The sequence below is a fragment of the Physeter macrocephalus genome, chromosome 18 (assembly GCF_002837175.3).
Source record: "Physeter macrocephalus isolate SW-GA chromosome 18, ASM283717v5, whole genome shotgun sequence".
NCBI classification, from domain to species: Eukaryota; Metazoa; Chordata; class Mammalia; order Artiodactyla; family Physeteridae; genus Physeter; species Physeter macrocephalus.
Genome location: NC_041231.1, coordinates 59047737 through 59053893, shown reverse-complemented (window position 1 = coordinate 59053893; position 6157 = coordinate 59047737).

Below are 6157 nucleotides of genomic sequence, written 5' to 3'. Positions count from 1 at the left end.
CCCGTGAGCCATGGCTGCTGAGCCTGCGCGTCCGGAGCCTGTGCTCCGCAACGGGAGAGGCCACAACAGTGAGAGGCCCGCGTACCGGGAAAAAAAAGAAATAATAATAATAATAATAAATAAATAAAAGTCATGTTTTGGAAAAATATTTAAGGACATGGACAGGTAATTGTTATGTTAAAAGAGTTACACAGAGTTTCCACAATATTTTCACAGTTTTGTAAAAGAGAATACATATCTAACCTGGAAGAACATATACCAAAATTTTAAGAGGAATGATTATCTTTGAATTGTAATATTTAAAAATTTTCTTTTCCCTTTTCTGCATTTCAAAAGTACAATGTATATCATTATTTTTGCAATCAGTAAAACATGTTATAAATGTACATGCATACATATAATAGGATAGAGGTGGGAAATAGCATAGAGAAAAGAAAGTCAGTGTATTTTGTTCTCCTGAATAAATGAATCTAAAATTTACAAGACTTGTTCATTTTCTGAGGCTTATAAAACAGCTATAAACTGTTCATGCTTAGTGCTTTAATTAGTACATACAAATTTTTTTTAACATGTTTATTGGAGTATAATTGCTTTACAATGCTGTGTTAGTTGCTGCTGTATAACAAAGCGAATCAGCTATAGGTATACATATATCCCCATATCCCCTCCCTCTTGCGTCTCCCTCCCACCCTCCCTAACCCACCCCTCTAGGTGATCACAAAGCACCAAGCTGATCTCCCTGTTCTATGTGGCTACTTCCCACTAGCTTTCTGTTTCACATTTGGTAGTGTATATATGTCCATGCCACTCTCTCAGTTTGTCACAGCTTACCCTTCCCCCTCCCTGTGTCCTCAAGTCCATTCTCTACATCTGCATCTTTATCCCTGTCCTGTCCCTAGGTTCTTCAGAACCACTTTTTTTTTTTAGATTCCATATATATGTGTTAGCATACTATATTTTGTTTTTTAGATGTTGGGGGTAGGAGTTTATTAATTAATTTATTTATTTTTGCTATGTTGGGTCTTCGTTTCTGTGCGAGGCCTTTCTCTAGCTGTGGCAAGCAGGGGCCAGTCTTCATCATGGCGTGCAGCCCTCTCACTATCGCAGCCTCTCTTGTTGCGGAGCACAGGCTCCAGACGCACAGGCTCAGTAGTTGTGGCTCATGGGCCCAGTTGCTCTGCGGCATGTGGGATCTTCCCAGACCAGGGCTCAAACCCGTGTCCCCTGCATTAGCAGGCAGATTCTCAACCACTGCGCCACCAGGGAAGCCCAGCATACTGTATTTGTTTTTCTTTTTCTAACTTACTTCACTCTGTATGAGAGACTCTAGGTCCATCCTCCTCACTACAAATAACTCAATTTCGTTTCTTTTCATGGCTGAGTAATATTCCATTGTATATATGTGCCACATCTTCTTTATCCATTCATCTATCCATGGACATTTAGGTTGTTTCCATATCTTGGCTATTGTGAATAGTGCTGCTATGAACATTGGGGTGCATGTATCTTTTTGAATTAGAGTTTTGTGCAGATATATGCCCAGGAGTGGGATTGCTGGATCATATGGTAGCTCTATTTTTAGTCTTTTGAGGAACCTCCACACTGTTTTCCATAGTGGCTGCACCAATTTACATTCCCACCAGCAGTGTAGGAGGGTTCCCTATGAAACTTCGGTTTTTACTTTTTGTGACTATGTTTCGTTTCACCTTCCATGATTTCCTAAAGAAGCATGCATTAAGCACTGATAAATAAATGAGATGATTTTAGATAATCATTTTATTTATTCATTTATTTAATGCACATTTATTAAGTGTGTATTAAATTCCAAGGACTGCTCTAGGTGCTGGGGATATAACAGGGAGTAAGACAAATATGCTCCTTTCCCTTGTGGAGCTTAGATATTAGAGGGGGTGCTACTCAAGCAAGGAAACCAATGAATACAGAATCAAACGACAAGTAATGTTGGATTAGTCAGGGTAGGCTAGGTGATGCTGTGGTAAGTCACCAAATCCCAATAGCATAATCCAACAAAGGTTTACTTCTCATGCATGGCAAGTCAGTGGCTGGTCCAGGTGACTGTTCAAGGCAGATGTTCTCACCCCTCTGAGATGCTTACTCCATATCAGCACATGCTTGCCTCAGAGAAGAGTGGACTGGAGAATCAAACAGCAGCAGTTAAAGCTTTTGTGGGTGTCGCTCGTAAAAGCTTCATATTTTATTGGGCCTAGCAAGTCATGTGGCCGTTCCTACTTTCAATGAAATGGAGAAGTGTGAGTCTTGCTAATCCTAGTGGTAAAGGAGATCCAGATGTGACCACCACAGTATTGAGTGCTACGAAGAATATATATAGAGAGTTGGTGGATAGTGTGCATTTTTTAAAAAGATAATAGAAACAAAATAAACATGAGCTTTATGTATATTATTGCTTAGAATTCTAATAAAGTTCACATGGATTTCAGAGAAAATTGAGTCAACTTAAAGAAAATTATTTTTATTGTTTCAAATTGGTACTCAGATATGAGAAAAAACATTAAGGTCATTTGTGAATGGTTGAAGTTTGAGACATACTGATTTGTTAAATCTACTTGTGGACATGGATGATGATACCGTATTTATACTGGTACCCTCGATTTTTTAGGCCCAGAATAGAGGCTCAATAAACTGTTGTTGAAGTTAATATTGTTCATTGTTTTAAACTGCTCTTGCTTTTCTACTTAACTGTCTTGAACTATAGTCCGTTGTAGTTTTGTCTTGAGGCTTGAAATTTTCTTCCAAGGCCAATTTTTATTGTCTTTATCTACATTAATATTTTTTACATTCAATTATCGTTTAAGTTTGGGCCACACATACTTGAATGGTAGTCTCTTTCTTCTCATTTGTCTCAGACATTTTCTTAAACCATTGGTAAGGATTCAGTAGGAGAAAGGAAAGTTGTAACATTAATGTTGGAATTTGCAACCTACCATCTTGTCTTTAAGAAAACAAACAACTTTTATGTTTCATACTCATTTGGCAACTGCTGGGTTGGAAAGAGATTTCACAAATTTGAATAAAGAGGGCAGGAAATGCCACAATTTTTGCCTTTTATGTTTTACTCAAGGTCATGGATGTCTTTCTTAAAGGTAAAATAGAATACTCCTTTTGAAGATAGTATGATTATGGTTTTTCCTTATATCTCTACTGTTCTTTTACTTTCGACTAAGTCTTTGTAATTTACAAAAATAAATCATCCAGGGCTTCCCTGGTGGTGCAGTGGTTGGGAATCCTCCTGCCAATGCAGCGGACACGGGTTCGAGCGCTGGTCCAGGAAGATCCCACATGCCGCAGAGCAACTAAGCCCCGGCGCCACAACTACTGAGCCTGCACTCTAGAGCCCACGAGCCACAACTACTGAAGCCTGTGTGCCGCAACTACTGAAGCCCGCGTGCCTAGAGCCTGTGCTCTGCAACAGAGAGGCCACCGCAGTGAGAAGCCCACGCACCGCAATGAAGAGTAGCCCCCGCTTGCTGCAACTGGAGAAAGCCCGTGCGCGGCAATGAAGACCCAACACAGCCAAAAAAAAAAAAAAATTAAATAAATCATCCAGAGAGGTGACCCAGTTCTTCTCTGAGTGGCTAGGTCAAGGGCAAACCAGAAGAGTCTCTGTCTCTACCCAATTGACCCTTATTTCAATACCATCACCTTCCCCATCTCTGGATGTATGTCTGAAACATCCTCTCAATTCTGTTAGCCAAGAAATTGTCTTAAATGAGTGCCTCTCCAGTCTGTGCTGTGAATCACGTGACTCTATAAGAGTCCATGCCCTTTGATGCAGTTTGCTGCTTTTGGATTTGTACAAAATTTGTTTATTTGGCAAATGGCACACAGCTGGCTTCTGATTTAGAGAGTGCCTTAAACTAGTTCCCTCCTACCTTAACTTGATCGTTTAAATGGAAAGTGCTGCAGCTCCAACAGAACAGACATGATATAAAAACTATTTCTGACATGACTATCTTGCCCCCCGAATCTCCATGGCTACTGGGATCTCTGATGGAAAAATAAATAAAAAATGAATAAAACACAGGTTTTACGATCCTCACAAGGGCTAAACTGTCTTTACATTATTTAAGAAAAGCTTTAAACGTTCAGTGAATGTTCTTAAGCTAATGACAATTAATGCCCAGAAAATACCGATAATCCAATGGAATAGAATAGATTTTGGGAAGCGGCAATTTGTGTAGAAATTGCTAATAGTATTGATGACAAGTTTGCATATAAGTGGGCTATAGCGTGCACTGAGATGAGTTATTTATTTGGCTTTTTATTTGTAAATAAGACAGTTGTCCTTTCCCTTTAAGGAGCATCTTGGCAGTTATGAATGAAAGAATACTGATGTCCTTTGTCCAAAGTGGCCGCGTTGGCAGAAGCATCTTGGCAGTTATGGAGGAGCATCGTGGCAGTTATGAATGAAAGAATACTGATGTGCTTTGTCCAAAGTGGCCGCGTTGGCAGAAGCCATCTAGGATCCTGATCCTAGGTGTCTTATAATTTGGAGGAATCCCAATCTTTCATTTAGGAAGACAGCATTCTGTAGTTGAAGATGATTTGGATAGAGTCCTGGCTGTACTGTTAACCATCACTAATTTAGCTTTCCCCACCAAATTCCACCAAGGCTTGTAGATCTTGTCCCAGCCTCATTCTCTACTCTTTACTCCTCTACGCTTTACTTGCTCCCTTCCAGCCCCTGCACTATATCTGGCACATTCCAAAGACACATGCTTGCTGCCAGGCTTTCTGTTCTTACTGGTCTCTCAGCCTGGGATGCTCTTCCCCAGGTGCAGGCTTGTGTTTATTGAGCAGATCCAGTAAGTACCAGGGTGTTATCAATGCTTCACATGTTTAACTCAGTGAATTCTCATAATAACTGTATGAAGTGGGGCGGTAGCATCCGATGGATGAGGCACCTTGTTCTGATCTGTGTAGCACTATATCCCCTGCACCCAGAAATGTACTGAAAGATGAATATGAGTTGGGTTAGAGTTGTTTCTGATATTTAAGATGTCTTATTCTTCAGACATTTACGGAGCAACCATTTGGTGCCAGGCACCATGCCAGTTTTAAAAAAGATGAAGGTAAACAAGAATGATGGGACCTCCTCCTTTCCTGCTTTTCCTGATGCTTTTAGAGCATCGTAGAGAAAACAAGCAATTCATAGGCAGTGACATAGGATGAGCATTATATTAGGGTAAATACAAGGTGCTGTGGGAAAGCCAGAGTTCATAGGAAGCCACTGGGTGTGGGTGGTGCTGAGACCAAAGGGCGGGCTGGAGGATCTGCTGAAGGTGGGTCTGGGAGAGCCCCCCTGGCAAAGGGGATGACCGAAGGCCCTGAGAGCACAGCCCAGACCCGAAAGCAGGGCAGTGTCAATCAGGCATCAAACGTGGGGGACAGGGTCTACTGCCTGCCTCTGGAGAAGAAAGTTAGGTTTTTAAGTAACTTGAAAAGTATACCAAAAGTCAGGTCTCTATTGTCTGAGCAGTGAGATGCTGCAAAGAATTTTGAAATCAATGGGATTTTTATTTAGGATCTGATTCAGTTGACTCTCTCCAGCTAGGTAAGTTGGAAGTAGTTCCATTTTCTAGATGAGACCTCTGAGTCCCAGAAGAACATAAACATTGGCAGACTTGATTTAATTTTCTCAGAGACAGGGCTTCTACCTCCTACTCTCCACCCTCTACCCTTCCTTCCTTCCGATCGTTGTTCTTGTCAAAAGTCAAACATAAAACTATGTGCCCACCATCCTGATCTGTCTCCAAGGAACCTACCTGCACTCACAGGGCTCCCAGAAACCAGACCCCTGCGGGAAGCCCACTGCCCCCAGGGGTGGTAGGGCTTGTACATGGGACCACATTCTCTGGTCTTCTTGCCTGGGAAGCTGGATTTATACCAGGAACCTTTTATCTGAAAAGGCGACTCTGGGCTGGGGAGAATACAGCCGACTTGACAAAGTCGAGAGGAGTTCAGTGCTGGTCTGCCCACGCTCTGGGCATGCGTGAGCCCTCAGCAAAACACAGCTGGCACGTCTAATTTTAGCCTCGCCTGCCTTGAAAAGGGACCCTTTAAGGAAATATATTTCCTCTGAAACAATCTGTATTATAATGTAGCAGCTGATAGACAC